Here is a 22,588-nt window from a genome sequence, read left to right as displayed (position 1 = left end):
ATAAATCATGAGTGCACAAAAATATCACCGCCTCGCAGGGCTGTAAATCAATAATGATTTCAAATGCATTTTTTATCATACAAAAGAGAAAAAAAGGAAAAAAAGAGAGAACTGTGGAGACAAACATAGGGAGATACCCCTACCTTACATAGCTTAATGTCAAGTGTATCCTAGCTATCTTGCTAATTCTGATAATGTACGTAGGAACTTTATATCCCATCTCATACTCTTATCTGAGCCTTATCTAGGATTTTAGTACCTTCCACTAGGGGAATCTTAGTTCAACGAAAATTAAATAAATTAAAATTCACCAACACAAAACACAAAAAAAAAAAATGAGTTTTCAATATAATTTAAATCTAATACAGCTGTATCAGTTGTGAACTTCCTATTAATGTTAAATGGCTCATAACTACTTCCTGTTTGGTCACTGAGCATTGAATTGCCTATCAATCAATAAGTATCGTGAGAAGATCACTGCTGGTATATTAGTGTAAATGCACAATTTAACTGCTTTACTTTACATTTTTGCAGAAAAAACTTCTGACATGCTTTTATGTTGCTAATTTTAAATAAAGTATTTTTTTTTTTTTAATCCTTGGTAAAAACCCAATAGTGCCAATTTTTTAAACAACACATCTCTCAGGGTTACTGATGTAGAGTATAAATTGTAATTATTATGTAACATTTTAGGGTGATTTTCTTTTCTGACTTTATTTATTTATGTATTTTACTTTTTTTTTGCTTTTTAAATTTGTATTAAAGCTTGGGTATTTATTTTTAAATTATAGTTTTATTAACTAAAAAAGATTTACATTAAATTGAAATACATACAGAATACTGATACTGGTGTATTAGTGATCATTTGCTGATAAGGATAATCCCCATGGCTATATTGTTTGAGAGGGACACAACTCCACAGAGAAGACAAGAAAAAGTTTATTTATTGAGAGCTGGAGGACAATTAAAAAAAGTTTTAGTCAAGAATAAACTTTTTTTAGAAGGAATTAAAATGTTACAATATCATTTGCAGAAGTGTGTTGAGTTGATGAGGCATTACATTGAAAAATATAATTTATTGGGTATATGTGTTCTCATTCTTTTACAGGATTAGGACGTAATGAGTTACCCTGATGAATTTAAATATAGATTCCCGTAGACTGACATTGATCTATAAGAATATATATATATATGAATATTCTAATGCTATATTCTATAATCGAATGTGACATTTTATTTTCAGTAATTTGATATTCAATAATCAACTGTTTATTAAAGGGAAAAATCAAACCCCTGCAAATGATCATACTCAGATTGGACAAAGAAAATTAGTGTAGTCCCATAGCGATCAGTGCTGGGCCCTGTTCTTTATAATATTTTTATAAATGACTAGGAGGAAGGATTAAATAGTAACATCTCTATTTTAGCATATGATGCAAAACTGTGTAAGTTGATTAGATCAGTGAAGGATTTAACTGATTTGCAAGGAGATTTACAAAAATGGAAAAATGGGTAGGTAAATGGAAAATGAGATTCAATACTGAAAATGTTAATTTTCTACATTTTGGTAGTAAAATTAGCAGGCAACATAATATTTAAATGGGACTAGATTTAGCAAAACAAAAGAGGAAAATTATTTTGGCGTACTTATTGGTAACAAGCTTAGAATGAGTGAGCAATGCAGGGCAGTGGTTTCTAATACTTATAATATACTAGAATGTATTAAAAGATACATAGATGAAAGGGAAGACAAAATAAGTCTGTATCTATATAAATCCTTGGTAAGACCTTAAGTTGAGCATGGAGAGCAGTTCTGGCGACCAATTAAAAAAGTCTCAACAAGGTAAACATTTTATCACAATAAGAGCAATCAAATTGTGGAACTCATTGCTTCAGGAGGTAGTGAATGCCAATGACTTAAATTAATTTAAAAATGGAATAGATCGATATCTAACTAGAAGCGGTATTCAGGGATATCATTGTGTTAAATGGATCAATGTTTTAGTGTAATTAATTTCAACTTAGTTGGAGCTTCTTACTTTTAAGTAGAATCTGTATAGGTTTAACTCAATGGACTTCTGTCTTCTTTCAACTGCATCTTATATGTTACTATGTAAACAAATGTGGCCAATAATCATTGTTTTTAATGAATGTGCTGACATATTCACATATCTCTAAATCTGACAGATAAGAGATATTTATATTTCCAGACACAGTTTTTATTTTCACCCAGGGCTTTCTTAAATCTAATGTAATGTAATTGTGCCTTCTGTTTGCACGTCTCATCAACAGAGGTCATATTTAGGGTACATCACCATAGAAAACTCCATGCTTATATCTATAACTGTATAATAGAATGCTTAGCTTTGTTATGGTTCTTTCATTTATACTTTGACATTTATATCACCTGAGGCCTCTTATATACATCATGTACTATCATCTCCATCCACCACTGTTTAGTATCAATCATTTATTATTTTTGTCTTTACAAAACTGCTTCTTTGACCTTTTAAGTAATACAAAATGCAGAAAAAACATTCAGGACACAGGCTGATTATCTTGGTCGGGTATAAGAAGAGCAATTCTGAAGTTGTAAATGGCTCTCAGATTCATATAACGTTTCATGAATTCTGTTAATGCATTTTTATTGAAGCTAATAAATTAAAATAACAAATGTTTACTATGAATTTCATTTGGCTGTGCAGAAAAGACAGAATGCAAAAAGCATTGAGGGCAGGAATATGTTTTATCATCATTTAATAGGATTCAGTTTTTTTGGTCACCGGGAAGTAATATACATTTTTGCTTGTGTTAAAATAAATTAATTAAATATTTTTTGTGTTTTATAAATGTTTTAGGGATGAGCAATATAATTGCAGTTTTGAGTAAAATAAGCATGTTTTGTAAGGTGCATTTGAGATCAAAATGTTGTATATGCTCACTGAACAAAGGGATTGTACTGTTTTTTCAAGCATTCAAAAATGACACTTTAAAAGGATATCCAACATGAAAACACAACTTTTGAGCACTAGATGGAAGCAGTGTTTGCACAATGTGTAACACTGTTAAAAATATTCTGCCCTGACATTGTGGTTTACACTCTGTGTTTCTGACCTGTGCTGTATACAAGATATTCTGGTGTATCTTCTGGCTCCTGTACCTGGTTTGTCTCCTGACCTCTCCTTTGGATCTCCCCTGTGTTTAGATGACGGATTGGACAGCTTCTCTAGCAAACTGAACTTGGCTTGTTTTCTGACTACTCTTCTGGATACTCCCTGTGTTTGGTGACTGATCGGACTGCTTTCTGTTATCTATTCCTCAGTTTATCTTCAGACAATTCTCTTGTTATCAGCCAATAATTGCTACCAGTGTATCCAGTATATCTGCTCTGATATCCTGCTTCTGTACTTAAGCCCTGCAGAGAGCATCTGTCTAGCACCATTGTCAAGCCTCTTTGCCTAGACCTGCAGAGGGCACCTGCCAAGAATGGCATCCTGTTCCAGTACCTTTTCCCTGCATATGGAAAATGTCAAGCACATGTATCCTGCTTCAGTACCCCCTCACTGCAGAGGGCATCTGCCTAGCACCAGTATACTATTCCTGTATCCAAAGCCTGCAGAGGGCCTCTACTAAGCACTCTTATCCTGCTCAATACCAAAGCCCTGCAGAGGGTGACTGCCAAGTAGTGGTATCCTACTCCTGTACCAAAGTCTTCAGAGGGCATCTACCAAGTACCAGTATCCTGTGCCAGTGTTGGCCTCAAGTGGGCACTCCTCTCTTTGGCCCTCAAGTGGGCACTCCTGTCTTCGAACCCCAAGTGGGCACTACTGTCTTCGGCCCTCATGTAAGCACACCAGACTCGGACTTACATAGGGCCCTCTTTTCTTTGGCCCTCAAGTGGGCACTCCTGTCCTCAGACCACAAGTGGGCATTTCAGTCCTCTGCCCTAAAATGGGCACTCCTGTTCCTGGCCCTAAAGTGGGTACTACTTCTGACTCCAGCTCTGGTGTGGGTGTTACTGCTGCCTTATCCTGTTTCCCATTTACTGTACAATAAAACCTGCATTGTCTGTCTGTTATTGCAACCATGTCTCAAGGGGGTAGTACCGTAAAGAAACTGATACCATGGGCCACTTTTAGTGCACATGATGGGACTAAGTCTGGCAACTCTACACATGAGCTCTGAACCCCTGAACCAGCTCTGCAGAGCATGAACGCTGTTGAAAAATGTGAGGTGACAGTGACCTAGTTAATTCACAATCACAAGAAATTGTAGCATAGGTTATCACTAATTTTACTGCACCATTGTATAACATCAGGAGATTAGCCACTCCTAGCAGACTACATGAACATTAATGAGCCTGTATGGAGAAGTATGTCTTGTACTAAACATTGGGCGGTAACAGAACCATAAGTGGCTAACCCAAACTGGTGCTCAAGTCATCCTATGCTCCTCAAGGTGTTCAGAGGAGTAACTCCTACAGCTTGGTCCATCATAACACCATAGATCAAGGTGCTGAGGCTAGCAGATACAATAAACCTCAAGGAGGCACTGAATCAACTGTATTAAAAGAAACATTAGGAGGTCAATTGTTCCTATCAAGACTATTAGTGCAGGGTACCTGAATGGCTATAAGGAGAGAGTAGCTGGGAAATGTATTCTTCCTGCACCCAAGCAGACTGTAATGGTTCTCACTAGGGTGCAGCATATTGCTTGTTTTGACCTTTCAGGTTGTGAATCTCCACAGCTTCGGTCCTACCTGTCAGTTTGTGTATGGAAAAGGACTGTTGGTCTTATTCAATCTACAATGGCGATGGAGAGAGCTGGTATGGGATAAACATGAGATCTCTTGAAGGGGGGCTGGCTGGTCTCCCTCAGAGATCACTGGTGTATGGCATTGAGTACCTGAATGCTTCTACACAGTGGACTCTTATGTTATAACTTAATATTATCAATCTAAAAAGATATATCTATAATTGAGGTACCTATTCGGTTAAAACTTACATAAAGTTATTTTGCATGCACATGTTGTGTTAATTTATGTTTGTTTTAATTTGTTGGTGGGATTACCTAAATAGGCTGGCGCTCATTGAAAGAGTCTAGGTACCTTTTGCTCCAGAGTTAAGAGAGTCTCTTTACATATATTCATTTCTCAATGTATATTCATACTTTAAAGGGCCATAATACCCAAATGTTTAAACACTTGAAAGTGATGCAGCATAGCTGTAAAAAGCTGACTAGAAAATATCTCCTGAACATCTCTATGTATAAAATAAAGATATTTTACCTCAAAAGTTCCTCAGTAGCCACCTCCCATTGTAAAGGATTTCTAAGCAGCATTTTAGTGTGTCTATCCTAGGACAGCTTAGTGGATGAGCCTCGTGAACTCTCATATTATTTCGCCAATCAGATAAAGGAAGCTTACTATGAAATCTCATGAGAGTTAAGTCAAATCTCATGAGATCACAGTAAGAGTTCATGAACTCAGCACTGCTGATGCTGATTGGCTGCTGTTCATTTCTTCATTTTTTTATTTTTTTTTACCTGCAGCTGGGAGCAGGTGAAGTATAACTTTTTACACAGAACTTACTCTGCTGAGTTGAGGAGATTGTGAGGTAAAATATCTTCCTTTTTTACATAGAGATGCTCAGGTGATAATTTCCTGTCAGCTTTTTACAGTTATACTGCATCAGTTTCAAGTGATTTAGCATATGAGTATTATGTCCCTTTAAGTACTTTTAGTCTCCATTTAATCCTATTTCATATTTCCAATAGGGTGATTGACAATTGTGCTCTACTCCCCACCTGCCCTAAAAAATGTTTCCATTAGTTTAAATATAGTTCCATAACCATGTTGTCAGTGGTCTGGACAATGTGGTTTAATGTATATCCTATATTCACCCTAAGACATGAGCTTGTTGGATATCACATTCCAAGACTATTTGCATTAATATTGAGCTGCTTGTCCCCCTTGTGGCTGTAACAGCTGCCACTTTTTTTGGAAGGCTTTGCAGGATTGTGTCTTTGAGAATTTGCACCCATTCAGACAAAAGAGCATTTGTGAGGACAGGCACTAATTTGACCTGCAATTGGCATTCCTGTTCTTTCCACTCAACCCCCAAAACCTTTCTAATTTCTTAGCTTTCAATAAAGTTTTTTTTTCTCACTACAATAGGAGAGCTACCTTTATTTACTTTTGCTAATAAAACATTTTTGGGATCTTTGGAGAAGATCCAGAAGGCACTGCACTCAACACAAGTTGATTTTTGAGTGCTGCCTGGGTGTATATTGAAGATATTATTAGTGTTATTATTATTTTGGAAATAAAATGTGTTATATTTAAAGGTAAGTGTATATAAAAAGTAGTTTGTCTACAGAAATATTCACACAGTAAAGCTTGTGTCAGGTGGTTTCTATACATATAAATCCATTATGAATGTGTTTTGGTAAATAATTACATTTTACAATTGCTTTCTATATTTTACACTTATATAGTGTGGATGAACTATTTTAGTAAACATAATTATCCTTGACACTCAGCATGACCAATAATAATTGCATTGTCCATGAAAGCTTTGAAATCAATGTAACTCTACAATACTGTTATTTTTTTCATTGTTCCACTCGAATAATGAGATTTTTTAAAGTTAATTAAAATGAACATGATAAAAAGGATGGCATTAAGTAATTATAGGAAAAGCTCACAAGGTTTTATTATTTTTACCATGTTGTCCATTTCTAAAGACAATATAGATATACCTGAGCTCAGATGAGAAATCACTGCATTCATTAGAAAACCGTGTTTATTTTGTTTTTGTAACCATTCATATCTCTGTAATACAATTAGCACTTCTGCTAAAATGTAACAGTCTTTTTGTAATGTGGTTGGCAACATTTAAATTAGATGGATTTAATACTTTCTAGAGATGAGCAGGTCAGAAGTTTTCACTTTAGATTAAATTTTTGCCCCGAATATTCATGGAAACCCCAAACATTCAATGGCTGCCCTTTTCTCTATCTATCTATTGGGTTCTTGTAAAGTGCAGCTATTCACCTGTAAGGGTCTCAAGACGCTGAGGGTTGCAGTTCAGTTGAAGAGCCAGGTCTTAAAGGTCCTTTCTGAACTTAGTTAGGGCAGGAGCTTGTCTGAGGTGCAGCAGGAGTGTGTTCCAAGTCAAAATAAGCGTAAAGTTTTAGTGTCTATAAAATAATGGGAGCTGCCATGTTGTAACTTAGGTTACCTTCTCTGCTGTGACCAATTAGAGACAGTTATAAACAGGTCAGAGTGTGCAGCCAATGACTGTGGGGAATATAACAGTGTTCTGCACTTCCATTTCTAAAAGGAACTGAAAAGCTCACAATTTCAGAATGGAATTACAGGAAAGGGGGGACAAAAAAGTATATTGTAGAGTTTTTTATATATGTGATTTATCATTTTATATTACCATCTCAAAGTGTTTAATGTCCCTTTAAAAAACCCTACTCTAAAAATTGCACTGAAAAGGGCATTTAGTTGGTCATTGCCCTTAGAAGGGCATTTGGTAGGGCTGTGCCCTAAAGCTATTTTGTTGCCCCCCAAAAACAAAACAAAACAAAAGAAACTATTTGAAAAAAAACACACCCAAAAATGCCTACCATTAAACCCCAAAGGTAATACTCACCAAATTTGAATCTGCCTCCTATGTGATCACCAACTCGTCTCCTATTACGGCAGCAATGGTCAACTATCTTCATCGTGGTGGCATTGGTCTTCTATCTTCATCCAACTTCTTTTCTTTTTATATTCTGATTTTCTGTCTGACTTCCTCTTCATACTGTCTCCAGCCGCACACTGAATATGGAACACCACTGCCGGGATAGAAGAGGAGCAATGCAGTTGGCGATTACGTAGGAGCCAGATGAAAGTTTCGTGAATACCATCTTTGGATTTTTTTGGATTTTTTTTTCTTAGAATAGGTTTTTTGGGGTTTTTTTGGACAGCATAAGAGATTTTCAACTTTCAAGGAAATTTTTAGAGTAGGTTTTTTTGTGGTGTGCTATAGTTTATTCTAGTGTTAGTACAGTTTTTTTATTTTAGGGTGTTTTTTTAAGTGGGGCTTTAGTTTTAGAATTGGCATAACTATGGGCTTTTTATATTTGGTAGTTTTTTTTTTCTGCAATAGTAGGTATTTTGAGTTTTGTAATTTTAGCTTTTTTATGTAATGTTAGTTTTTCTTTTATGTAATGTTCATTTTTTTATGTAATGTTATTTTTTTTTTTAATTTAATGTTTTTTTAATGTAATGTTAGCTTTTTTGGTAATTTAGGGGGTGTTAGATTACGGGTGTCAGCTAATTATGGGTGTTAAGGGGGTTATCTGGTTATAGAGGTTAGAAGTTAGTGGGTGCAACGTAGGTTGTGGTGATTTGGGAGTTAATAGTATAGAGGGGTGCTTTGCCATGTGAAGGTGTGGCTGTTAAGGAGTTTATAGTGTAGACGGGTGATTTGCGACATTTAGGTGTGGTGGTTTAGGGGTTATTAGTGTAGCTGGTTACTTTGCGATGTGGGGGTGTGGCAGTTTAGAAGCTAATGTAGTGGGGAACTTTGAGGTGGGCTATGTGGCTGTTCAGTGGTTATTAGAGTAGGGGGCTTATGGAAATTGGGGTTAGCACGCAAAATAGTGCTCCACTCGTAATCTAGCCCTTTGCATTTAATCTTCGTTAGTAAACAGTGCTTCCAGCTATATAGCACAAGCTTAGTTTGTGGCAGAAGTTGCTGCTCTCCAAAACTCCAAGGTTGCTTGTATTAACGTTACTACACACACTAAGGAGACTAAGAGAAAAAAAGTACAATTTTACTACTAAGCATTCAAAGCATGGCATTGCTAACATTTTTATGTTTAGGCAAAAGCTTAATAGGACATAAAACCCATCTTTTTCTTTCACGATTCATAGAGAGTGTGCAATATATATATATATATATATATATATATACATACATTCATACATACATACATACATACATATATACAGTATATATATTGTAATTCTCGTGGGATATTCCACTATCAGACCAAACTTGGCCAGTAGTCTTATCCTGGCATCAAGCTGAAATGATAGGAAATATCCCAGAGCAGAGAAAGTTCGCAAAATGAGGTAAGCGGTACTCACAATAGGCAGGGTAGACTTTGGCGGCAACAGGTAGGGAATCCAGCAGTATAGCAGTTCAAGGGTAAACCAATAGAAGGACCGGGAACAGGCAACAAAGGGAATCCAATAATTACAGTTCAGGAATAAACCAATAGAATGGTAAGGCAGGCAAAGTTCAGTAACAGTAAAGCAATTTCAGCAACTGTATGGCAATCCCGTATTTTAGGGGTTAAGCAAGCAGAGTAGTCAGACAGGCAGAGTTCAATAACGTTATGGCAATCCAGTACTTTAGGGGTTAAGCAAGCAGAGTAGTCAGACAGGCAGAGTTCAATAACAATATGGCAATCCAGTATACAGTATCAATTACACCCAGGAGCAAACTAAGTAACACCTATACTTGGGCAGTGATAGGTAGAAAGTGAGCAACTTACATAGGCGCAGGATTTGCGCCACAGGAGATCCTGAAGTGAAGTCACCGCCGCATGCACAAAGGAGCCGACTCTACCCTAGGCAACGAGCAGAACAGCAGGCGCAGTGTCCCTAGCAACAGCTAGATCGGTGCGGCATGACATATATACTGTATATATATATATATATATATATATATATTGGGGGTTTAATGGGTGGGGGTTTTACTGTTAGAGGGGGGACTTAGTATTTTCTAAGTTAAAAGAGCTGTTTAACTTAGGGCAATGCCCTACAAAAGGCCCTTTTAAGGGTGATTGGTAGTTTAATATTAGATTAGGGGGTGTTTTTATTTTAGGGGATTTTTATTTTCATAGGGATTAGGTTTAATTTTTAATTTTTGATAATTTGGTTTATTATTTTATGTAATGTTAGACTTTTTTATTTTTTGTAATCTTAATTTAATTTTATGTTTTATATTTTTAAGTAATGTTAGCTTTTTATTTTAATTGTAACATAGTATTTTTAATTTAGGTAATTGGGGTTAATTTAGGGGGTGTTAGATTAGGGGCCTTAGTAATTTAATTAGTTATTTGCGTTGTGGGGGTGGGTTTGGCGGATTAGGGGTTAATAGTTTTATTAGGTTTATTGCGATGTGGGTTAATGGCAGATTAGGGGTTAATACATTTATTAGGTTTATTGCGATGTGGGTTAATGGAGGATTAGGGGTTAATACATTTATTAGGTAGATCGCGATGTGGGTGAATGGCAGATTAGGGGTTAATACATTTTTTAGGTAGATTAGGATGTGGGCGAATGGCAAATTAGGGGTTAATACATTTATTAGGTAGTTTCCGATGTTGGGGTTGGTGGATTTAGGTGTTAATACATTTATTATTAGATCCGATATGGGGGTGATAGAGGATATAGGGGTTTTGATGTGTCAGGTTTATTTTTGGGAGGTGGGTTAGACTTTTACGGGACATTTGACTTTTTTATTCTTAGGTGCCGGCAGTTTCTAACTTGCCGTAAGTCACTGGCACATTTTTGGACATCTCTAGTTTATCTGACTTACAGCACTTTATTCCCCGATGTGCGAGGGGAAATTACGGCGACGCAGGTTTCAGCAGTTATGCTGAAGCCTGCGCCGCATATGTAATCTCGCCCATAGTGTATAAATAAAGGCAACCAACAATATAGTCAAAAATAAAATATTTATAAATTACCCAAGTAACTTGCAGAGTAAAGACCAAGATTTTTTATTTAATTTTATTTTATTTTTGCATATGATTTAATTAGCTGTAAAAGTAAAGTGGTTTACTGAAATCTTAATTAGATTTTAAATAAATTGTGCATTAAATAAAGGAGTCACAATATTTTTTCTTAATATTTATATTTCACATTTTTTTTAAATAAATTATTTTGTTGCCCCAGCCTTTATGAATCTGTTCAGCAGACTTACTCTTTTTAACAGTCCTTTCACATCTCGTTAACATCTGTTGGATTTTAAGAGTTTAGCCCTATTGACACCTGCATTAGTGGGTATCTTTGTATTCAATTTTACCCTCATCATACTCTGGGACAAATGAGAAACACAATATTGTTTTTGGCACATGTCAGCACATTAGCAAATTTGACAACTAATGTTTTAGCACAAGAATTTCATTTCAATGTTATTTTAAGCTCTACCCCTAGCAACATATTAGCTGCCATGCATTTAGACTAAATGCACTCTCTAATTATAAAGCTATTTTCATATGGGCAATTAGCAAACGAATACTTTGTTTAACTGTAGTTTGAACCTCAAATTCATCAGTGTGCTTACAGCAAAGAAGACATGTAAATAAACTGTTAATTAATATATACATTGCAGTCACATGGTAAAGCTTGGTTTATATACAGTTTTGGTGTGAGACTGCTGTATACTGTATAATTTATAGAGGTGAGAACTGGCCAAAAATTAAGAAAATTTAGTTTTTTTTGATTATTCGGCTGCTGTACTATTTGATATTTGTTTCATTTTAAACTAAACGAATACTGAATAATTGTTGAACATTTAGATTTATTTTTGTTAATCAAATGTAAATGTTCCTGAAAAAGGTCACCTGTAGAGTTACATACTTACCTCTAGCGTGCGTGAAAGCTGCACTAATCTTGACCCTGCGAGTCTTGCAAGTGTTTTAGCGCAGGCCACGCTAAACCTCCTATTAGAGGGCTCTGTGAAGAAGGGTCGTGATAAGCACAGCTCTCCAGCACACTAGAGTTAAGCATTTTAACCCTTAAGGTAATTTAAAGGAAACAAATGAATGCTGCCAAATTTTCTTTAAATTTTGTGGTGCATTTTTTTTCAAATATTTATTTTGTGAAGAAAAATAAAAGAATATACATGTTTCGTTAACGAATGTGCATTTGTAATAAAATAAATGCACATGTCTAATAATGTATTCACTTACAGCCTGCAGAATCTCCAGTTGTGTTTCTGTTTTTCAGTCACTATCAATGGATTCCATAGAATTGCTATGACTGGATGACCTTCAAATAAATATTGCCCATCTTCAGCATATTTTGCTAATATTTCTTTAACCCTTTCCTGCCGAGGATAAAGTGTCTACATCGGAACAACTGTTCCGATGTAGACAAATTGAAATCACGATCGCGAGATTTCAATTATTGGATCGGGTCTGGGGGGCGTCCCTATAACGCTAGAAATGCCCTCCAGACCGCGATCAAATCCAGGAAGCTCAGAAGGCTTCAGGACAGCCGTTAGCTATGACGTTGTATTCTGTCATAACGGCGCTAAAGCCCAGCGCCGTTTGGATGAAATACAATGGCATAACGGCGGCAAAAGGTTAAAGAGATACTAAACATTAAATAACATTTAGATGAAACTGTGTATTCACAGCAAAGATTAGGCTGAGAAAAATGTGTAGTTTTCTATTTAGTTAAATCACAATCCTGTACAGAATTGTATCTATTTATTTTTCTTTAAAATTCTTTATTAGTCTAGGGTTTTTTTTGGTAAATGAATAAAAACAATCTACAAGATTGTGATTTACCCCTATATTAAATGTTCAAATATTGCAAAGTGTTAGTGTCCTTAAAGCAATGAGTACCGCCATTTTGTATCCTTGTCTGCTGAGGCCAATTAGAGACAGCTGTCATTGAGTCACTGGATTTTGTGACCAATGACTGTGAAGAATAGAGCAGTGTTGAGTCTGGACTCAGATAATAATAAAAGTATTTTGCAAAGTCTTTTTATTTGTTTGTTTTACTGCATACAGGGAGTGCAGAATTATTAGGCAAATGAGTATTTTGACCACATCATCCTCTTTATGCATGTTGTCTTACTCCAAGCTGTATAGGCTCGAAAGCCTACTACCAATTAAGCAAATTAGGTGATGTGCATCTCTGTAATGAGAAGGGGTGTGGTCTAATGACATCAACACCCTATATCAGGTATGCATAATTATTAGGCAACTTCCTTTCCTTTGGCAAAATGGGTCAAAAGAAGGACTTGACATGCTCAGAAAAGTCAAAAATAGTGAGATATCTTGCAGAGGGATGCAGTACTCTTTAAATTGCAAAGCTTCTGAAGCGTGATCATCGAACAATCAAGCGTTTCATTCAAAATAGTCAACAGGGTCGCAAGAAGAGTGTGGAAAAACCAAGGCGCAAAATAACTGCCCATGAACTGAGAAAAGTCAAGCGTGCAGCTGCCAAGATGCCACTTGCCACCAGTTTGGCCATATTTCAGAGCTGCAACATCACTGGAGTGCCCAAAAGCACAAGGTGTGCAATACTCAGAGACATGGCCAAGGTAAGAAAGGCTGAAAGACGACCACCACTGAACAAGACACACAAGCTGAAACGTCAAGACTGGGCCAAGAAATATCTCAAGACTGATTTTTCTAAGGTTTTATGGACTGATGAAATGAGAGTGAGTCTTGATGGGCCAGATGGATGGGCCCGTGGCTGGATTGGTAAAGGGCAGAGAGCTCCAGTCCGACTCAGACGCCAGCAAGGTGGAGGTGGAGTACTGGTTTGGGCTGGTATCATCAAAGATGAGCTTGTGGGGCCTTTTCGGGTTGAGGATGGAGTCAAGCTCAACTCCCAGTCCTACTGCCAGTTTCTGGAAGACACCTTCTTCAAGCAGTGGTACAGGAAGAAGTCTGCATACTTCAAGAATAACATGATTTTCATGCAGGACAATGCTCCATTACACGCGTCCAAGTACTCCACAGCGTGGCTGGCAAGAAAGGGTATAAAAGAAGAAAATCTAATGACATGGCCTCCTTGTTCACCTGATCTGAACCCCATTGAGAACCTGTGGTCCATCATCAAATGTGAGATTTACAAGGAGGGAAAACAGTACACCTCTCTGAACAGTGTCTGGGAGGCTGTGGTTGCTGCTGCACGCAATGTTGATGGTGAACAGATCAAAACACTGACAGAATCCATGGATGGCAGGCTTTTGAGTGTCCTTGCAAAGAAAGGTGGCTATATTGGTCACTGATTTGTTTTTGTTTTGTTTTTGATTGTCAGAAATGTATATTTGTGAATGTTGAGATGTTATATTGGTTTCACTGGTAAAAATAAATAATTGAAATGGGTATATATTTGTTTTTTGTTAAGTTGCCTAATAATTATGCACAGTAATAGTCACCTGCACACACAGATATCCCCCTAAAATAGCTATAACTAAAAACAAACTAAAAACTACTTCCAAAACTATTCAGCTTTGATATTAATGAGTTTTTTGGGTTCATTGAGAACATGGTTGTTGTTCAATAATAAAATTAATCCTCAAAAATACAACTTGCCTAATAATTCTGCACTCCCTGTATATTTTAACATTACAGATTACATTCGCAAAGTGTTACTGTCCCTGTAACTGAAACAACATTGCAGCAGGGGTTTGATCTTGGATACTATAAAATAGACATGTGCAATTATTTTGTTATAAATGCACATTCGTTTACGAAGCATAGATATTCGTCTTGTTTTCACTCAATGAATATCTGAACTAATGCAGAACTCTTACACTTGAAAGCTTGAGTTGGTAACTCTACCATAATTTTAGCCCCTATAAGGGGGAAAATCTCTCTACAACCTAGTGCTGTGTAGTGCAGGAACTACATTTTGTGCTATGTTATGTGTGTAAAGTAGATGCATTAACTAGAAAACCATGCTATTAATTCTTTGGAGTTTATCATTGAACAAATGTACGACAGAAGGAAAGCTGTACTTTGGGAATTTTGAGTTAAAAGCAGGTTCCTGGTCTATATTTAGACGTTTAAGTAAGCTTGTGTTTATCTTTAGTTCTTCTAATCTATCAGCATAGAACTACAGCGTTTTGATAAAGTAAATATTCAAAATTAAGCCTCTGGCAAAAGTGTTGTAAAAGATTAATCTACATGACAGTGTCTTAATTTGCAACTTTCCTTCTAAAGCACTTTGATAGAGAAGAATGAGAAAAGTCATACATATAAATATTTTTTATATACAGTATATACTTATTAGTATATACTTAGTATATATTAGTATATATTGCAATATAGCCCTGTATCTAATGCTTACAGAAAGATAAGCACTCTTTCAGGGGTTGCCATGTTCCTTGTTCAGAGAGGTATTACCTGGACTGACCTTGTTAAGCGGTTCAGACTGATATACTTCAGGAAAGTCCTTCTCTGTGAAAAGTACAATTATGCTAAAAGAGGCTCCTTTCCAGGTGGTATCTCACAATATAACAAGCTACTGAACTGTTGTTCATTCCTGAGAGAGCATTTCTCTTTCTGTATGTATTTGCACTATAACCCTGGGGAGGTCTCCTTAAGGGTGATGGGGGAAACCAGACTCCTTGCCCAATGTGCTTAGATGAATATAGCTGCACCTCACTGACGAGGCCCAAAGAAGGCCTAAATAATTGTCTGGAGATGCCATGTTACTTGTTCAGAGAGGGATTGACTGGTATTTCGGGGCTGGCCTGACCATGTTAGGCTGGATCACTCTGATATACTGTACATTAGGAATGTTCTTCTCTGTGAAAAGCACAGTTGGGCTAAAAGAGGCTACTACTGAGCTGTTGTTTGTTCCTGACATATGTCCACTATCAAAAATAATGATATGCAATTGAAAGATTCTACTCAAAAGGAAATGTCTGGCATTTTTATTTTTAAAAATGTTTGCTCTATTTTCTTATTTGGATCAATTGTTTTATGTTAAATTTGTGTTGCTTTTCAATATCTTTATTGTATGTGTGTATGTGCACATTTATTAAAAATTGTATTAGTGGATATTGTAGAGTTTTTGTGCATTAATAAGGAGAGGTTAAGCTACATGTAGAAGCTAGTGCTTGTGGGATGATATTTTATGGCAATGTGTGAACTGTTGAGTTATAGAAACATTAAACTATATTTATAAAAATATAATAAAAAATAAATATATTTTTTACCGTATTATTGTTTTTAAAATGGATCTTACTGTGTTTATTCAAATATGTTTTTTTTTTATGGGAGCTAGTGACCAAATGACTCTTGATCATTTTCTTGATCATCTCTATTTTGTATGAGCATGGTAAAAGAGAATTATATACAGAAGAATTGCATAATTACCAAATGCATAAAAAAAGCCAAAGCAATAACACTTTCTTCTATTCCCTGTGCTCTGTATCATGTGATAGCAATCAGCCAATTACAGACTTAAATATGTATATTATGCACACATGCAACACATAGTAGATGCTGGTGCCACAGAAATTGTGCACATAGAAATACTGTGCACAATTTGACAATGGAAGTAAACTGGAAAACGCTGTTTTTTTGTACTAAAGTTTAGAAACTTTAGTACCCTTTTATATTTTTAGACAAATTTCTGTTTCTAATTTAAGTCTGTTGAAAATGTGAAGAGCTTTCAATGGCTTTTGCTGGGTTATCAAATTCTTGAGCTTGTGTGATGATGAGTTTTGTTTACTTTTCTGTTCTGTTCTGAGACTGGCACCGGCTGGAAGGTAAGTCTGTGATTTGGGTTTTGGCACCACCGGAACATTGTGCAGGAATCTGGTACCATCAAAACACTTTGCAGGAATCAGGAACCACCGGAGCACAGGCTGGATACTGGAACCACTGGAGCACAGGCTGGATACTGGAACCACTGGAGATCAGGATGAGTTCAGCAGAGATTGGATACTACAGACACTTTACAGAGACTGGACCCTGCAGATACTTGGCAGAGACTTGGAACTGCAAACACTTGGCAGAGACTGAATACAGCAGACGCTTGGCAAAGACAGGATACTGAAGAGACTAGATACTACAAACACTTGGCAGGGACAGGTTCCACACGGACAGCAAAGTACAAAATCAGTAATCAGGAGGCAGAGTACAAGCCTAAGCGGTAGGGTCAAATCACTGAGGTATCCTGACTCTGCCAATTCACAGTACAATCAATTTCAAAAGCCAGCAAACAAATCAGTAGGTTCAGGATACAAACAGTGGCACAAACAGAGAGTATGGCCCAATGTCAGGGCAAGGAGTTGAATGCTAAGCAACCTTAAATAGTCAGAGGCTAATTAGGAAACCCCCTGCAGTCAGCAGGATGGTGGAGCTAGAGAGCCAGCCAGAGCAAAGCAAGAAGCAAACAATACCAGAGCCCTCCAGTGGCTGAAAGGGGTAGACCACAAAAAGTAGAACCAAGAAACCCAAGATCAGTTCTGGGTATGGACCTGATGCTGACCCCTGGGAAGCCTTAGTGATCTTTTTATAGCAGCATTCCATCTGAAGCATTTCCAAAGTCAATAAGAATAGACTTAAAATATCCAAAGCAAATAAGGAAAGGCTAGAGCTTTAGGAGGAACAAACTCTTCTAACTGGGCATAAATTTGTGGTTTTATAAGAGACCAAAGTACAGATGACAAGTTTACCTCAAGAGCAATAGAATTAGGGTTTGCTTGTCCAGAACATTGTACAGGAGCAGAGGATGCAAGTTCTGGAGCAGTTATAGGAGGTCTCACAGGGAAAAAGGAAATCACATAACCAGAGGCCCTACAGTAAAATCATAGACTTTGCATTCTTTGTAGCTCAGAGTGGAGCTATAGGTAATCTTTGCAGAGGTTTAATGTATTGTGTTTTGGGTTCAATGGACAAACCAGAATCAGAGGTAGAACAAACCTAGGAGACATATTGGATTCCTTAGGGATGGAAGATAACTCAATCTCAATCACAGGTTTCTTTCAGTATGAAATGTGCCAAATATCCTTGTGATTGTCCAGAATTGTCTAGATACCTGCCATCAGTGACACAGTTATTGAGGACAATTTATATGGAAGATAAATTATTTGCTGTAGTTGTTAGAATTGTTGTTCCACCATAACAACCAGGTCTATTAATGTAGTAAGGAGTTGGATCACCTCTGTTGCCAGGCCCTGACATTCTGTCACATCTTGACTAGAATCAGGTATGTGGAGCTTGTTTTGTGAGGTGATTTTGGGAGTTTGAGTTATGTTACTTTAGGCATGATAACAGCTTTAGTAATAGGAATGTTTATAAAGCAAGTTCTATAGTAACAGACAAGAAGGCAGAAATAGACACTGTGAGGAAAGCAGTACTGGCTGGAAGGTAAATCTGTGTTGGGTATTGGCACCACTGGACACACTGTGGGACCACCAGAACTTAGAAATCTGCCAGCAAAACAATCAGCAGGTTCAGGATACAAACAGAGTATGTGGCTCAATATTAGGACAAGGAGTTAAATGTAAAACAGTCTTAGTCAGAGGCAGATTAGTAGGAATGGGCGAATGTTTCACAACATTTGAAAAATGAAACTAATTTGTAAACATTCTTTCGTTCGAATCAAATTTCGAATTTTTACATAACATTCTAACATTCGATTTTCGAATGTTTGGTTTCTAATTTTACGATTACATTCAAAAATATTAGTTTAAAAAAATTAGAATTTATATGTTTGTATGAGTATTTCTAATGCTTTCTTTAAATGTAATATTAGAATTATGCAATATTTGATCGAAATAGAAACATTCAAATTGATATATTTGTATCTATTATGTATCAATTTACTAGATTCCCTACCACATGAACTATTGAACTTCTGAATAGTATTTGTTAAATAGAATGATAAATTCGAAATTTCGAATGTGGACATTCGATTTATATATAAACATTTGAATTCTAAAGTGACATTCGAAAACTGTAAATAGCATTTGATTATAGAATTTTTAAGAATATTCGTTCATATCAACATTCTGATTTGTAATTCGAATTTCGGTAATAACATTCGTTCTAACATTCAAATTCGGAAATTTGCACATTCACCCATCCCTACAGATTAGGTGGAGCCAGAGGTCAGCCATAGCAGACAGCAGGTTAGTGTGGTGTTGTTATAGAATGATATATCAGCCAAGTCTTAACATTTTTAAAATAAATTAACATACTTTTTACTGCAATCATTTTTCAATAGCCAAACTCCACACACCATGGGGTCGATCCGATAAAAATCGTCGCCCGCAAAAGCCGGCGACGCCAATGATTGCGCGGATTTGGTATCCTATATACGGCGTAAGCTAGAAGTTACGCGCGTATATTTCTGCCGTCGCCCTCAGTTTTTTGGGCCATAGGCAGGTATACCAAACCCGCGCAGTTTGGTATCCAATATGCAGCGTAAGGACTTACGTGGCGAAAATGGAGAAAACTTACTCCATTTTCACCTCGCCACAAAAAGCAGCCGTAAGAAGCCTTACGCTGACTATTGGAGCCCCGTAACTTCCTAAACTGGCTGCTAAAATAAACCTAACACCTAACGCATGCGCAATGTCTATCTCCCTGTCAACCGCGATCTGCTAAAATAAACCTAACACCTAACGCATGCGCAATGTCTATCTCCCTGTCAACCGCGATCCCCCCCCCCCCCGAAATCCCTAATAAAGTTATTACCCCCTAAAACGCCGCTCCCGGACCCCGCCGCCATCTACATAAACTAACCCCCTACTGTGAGCCTCTAAAACCGCCGCCATCTACCTTATCTATCCCCTAATCTGACCCCTTACACCGCCGCCACCTATATAAAAATTATTAACCCCTAATGTAAGCCCCTTACACCGCCGCCATCTCTATTAAAATGATTAACCCCTAATTTAATCTACCTACCCCGCCGCCAGCTATATTATCTATATTAACCCTAAGTATATTATAGTTAATATAGGTATTACATTATATATATTAACTATATTAACCCTAATTATATTAGGGTTAATATAGTTAATATAGTTACTATAGTATTTATATTAACTATATTAACTCTATCTAACCCTAACTAAATTTATATTAAATTAATCTAATTCATTTATAAACTAAAATATTCCTATTTAAATCTAAATACTTACCTATAAAATAAACCCTAAGATAGCTACAATATAATTAATAATTACATTGTAGCTATGTTAGGGTTAATATTTATTTTACAGGTAAATTGTTAATTATTTTAACTAGGTATAATAGATATTAAATAGTTATTAACTATTTAATATCTACCTAGTTAAAATAATTACCCAATTACCTGTAAAATAAATCCTAACCTAAGTTACAAATACACCTACACTATCAATAAATTTAATAAACTACTAACATCTATCTAAAAATACAATTAAATTAACTAAACTAAATTTCAAAAAAAAAAAAACACTAAATTACAAAAAATAAAAAAAAGATTACAAGATATTTAAGCTAATTACACCTATTCTAAGCCCCCTAATAAAATAATAAACCCCCAAAATAAAAAAAATTCCCTGCCCTATTCTAAATTCAACAAATTTCAAAGCTCTTTACCTTACCAGCCCTTAAAAGGGCCTTTTGTGGGGCATGCCCCAAAGAATTCAGCTCTTTTGCATACAAGAAATACAATACCCCCCCCCCCATTACAACCCACCACCCACATACCCCTATTCTAAACCCACCCAAACCCCCCTTAAAAAAGCCTAACACTACCCCCCTGAAGATCTCCCTACCTTGTCTTCACCACACCGGGCCGAACTCCTGATCCGATCCGGGCGATGTCTTCCTCCAAGCGGCAAAGAAGAATTCTTCCTCCGGCGATGTCTTCCTCCAAGCGGCAAAGAAGAATTCTTCCTCCGGCGACGTCTTCCTCCAAGCGGCAGCAAAGTCTTCATTCTTCCGGCGGCATCTTCAATCTTCTTTCTTCGCTCCGCCGCCGCGGAGCATCCATCCCGGCCGACTGCTGAACTTGGAATGATGTACCTTTAAATGACGTCATCCAAGATGGCGTCCGCCGAATTCCGATTGGCTGATAGGATTCTATCAGCCAATCGGAATTAAGTTAAAAAAATCTGATTGGCTGATTGAATCAGCCAATCAGATTCAAGTTCAATCCGATTGGCTGATCCAATCAGCCAATCAGATTGAGCTCGCATTCTATTGGCTGATCGGAACAGCCAATAGAATGCGAGCTCAATCTGATTGGTAATTGGGTAATTATTTTAACTAGGTAGATATTAAATAGTTAATAACTATTTAATATCTATTATACCTAGTTAAAATAATTAACAATTTACCTGTAAAATAAATATTAACCCTAACATAGCTACAATGTAATTATTAATTATATTGTAGCTATCTTAGGGTTTATTTTATAGGTAAGTATTTAGATTTAAATAGGAATATTTTAGTTTATAAATGAATTAGATTAATTTAATATAAATTTAGTTAGGGTTAGATAGAGTTAATATAGTTAATATAAATACTATAGTAACTATATTAACTATATTAACCCTAATATAATTAGGGTTAATATAGTTAATATATATAATGTAATACCTATATTAACTATAATATACTTAGGGTTAATATAGATAATATAGCTGGCGGCGGGGTAGGTAGATTAAATTAGGGGTTAATCATTTTAATAGAGATGACGGCGGTGTAAGGGGCTTACATTAGGGGTTAATAATATTAATATAGATGGCGGCGGTGTTAGGGGCTCACTTTAGGGGGTTATAGATATAATATAGCTGGCGGCGAGGTACGGGAGCGGCGGTTTAGGGGTTAATAACTTTATTAGGTTGCGGCGGGGTACGGGAGCGGCGTTTTAGGGGTTAATAGCTTTTTTATTGTTAGGCTAGTGAGGGGGGATAGCGGATAGAGGGTTAGACAGTGCGGGCTATGTTAGGGAGGCGTGTTAGACAGTGCGGGTGTTTTAGACTTTAGTCAGGTTTTATAGGCGCCGGCAGATTCTAACGTGGCGCAAGTCACTGGCGACGCCAGAAATTTGTACTTGCGCAGATTTCTGGACATCGCTGGTTTGTGAGACTTACGGCACGTTAGCATCTGACGGCGACCTATATGGGATGGCTCGAGTTGCGAGCTGAAACTGCGGGCGACGCCGGTCTCCTCGCTTGCGCCGCAAACTGCGATCGATATCGGATCGCGCCCCAAATGCCTTATTTGGAGGAGCCAATCTGGGCTTTAGTCCACAGACAACAAGACTAGCCAAAGACTAGCCACTGTTGTAAAGCTAGTATAAAGTGAATTGTTTTGTAATTGTTATTTGATAAAGCTAATTAGGCACACAAATGTAGCAGGGCTAGCCTTGAGAAGTCCACAGGGTGCATTTTATGATCTGCGACTTACAAATTACTACATTTTAAAAGCTAAATTACATGAAACGGGGCAAAATAAATAATACAAACTTGTTTCATTACACATAACTAAGTATATATATATATATATATATATATATATATAGATAGATAGATAGATAGAGAGAGAGAGAGAGAGAGAGAGAGAGAGAGAGAGAGAGAAAGAGAGCAATGTAGAAGTGCACTCTCACTTAAAACAAACACATTTACCAGGGTGCTAGCAAGAGCTGTAAATATAAAAAATAATGGCTTCAAAAACGTTTTAATCAAACAGGCCGTTATTTTTGAGATATATATATGCACAGGATGTTTACTGTCCCTTTAAAGCATTAGTTAAAGTATTCCAAACATTACCCAGAGACTTTCCGGGACAGAATGTTGATGGGGACAGAGCC

The sequence above is a fragment of the Bombina bombina genome, chromosome 5 (genome assembly GCF_027579735.1).
Source record: "Bombina bombina isolate aBomBom1 chromosome 5, aBomBom1.pri, whole genome shotgun sequence".
Lineage (NCBI taxonomy): Eukaryota > Metazoa > Chordata > Amphibia > Anura > Bombinatoridae > Bombina > Bombina bombina.
Note: the sequence above shows the minus strand (reverse complement) of the source record.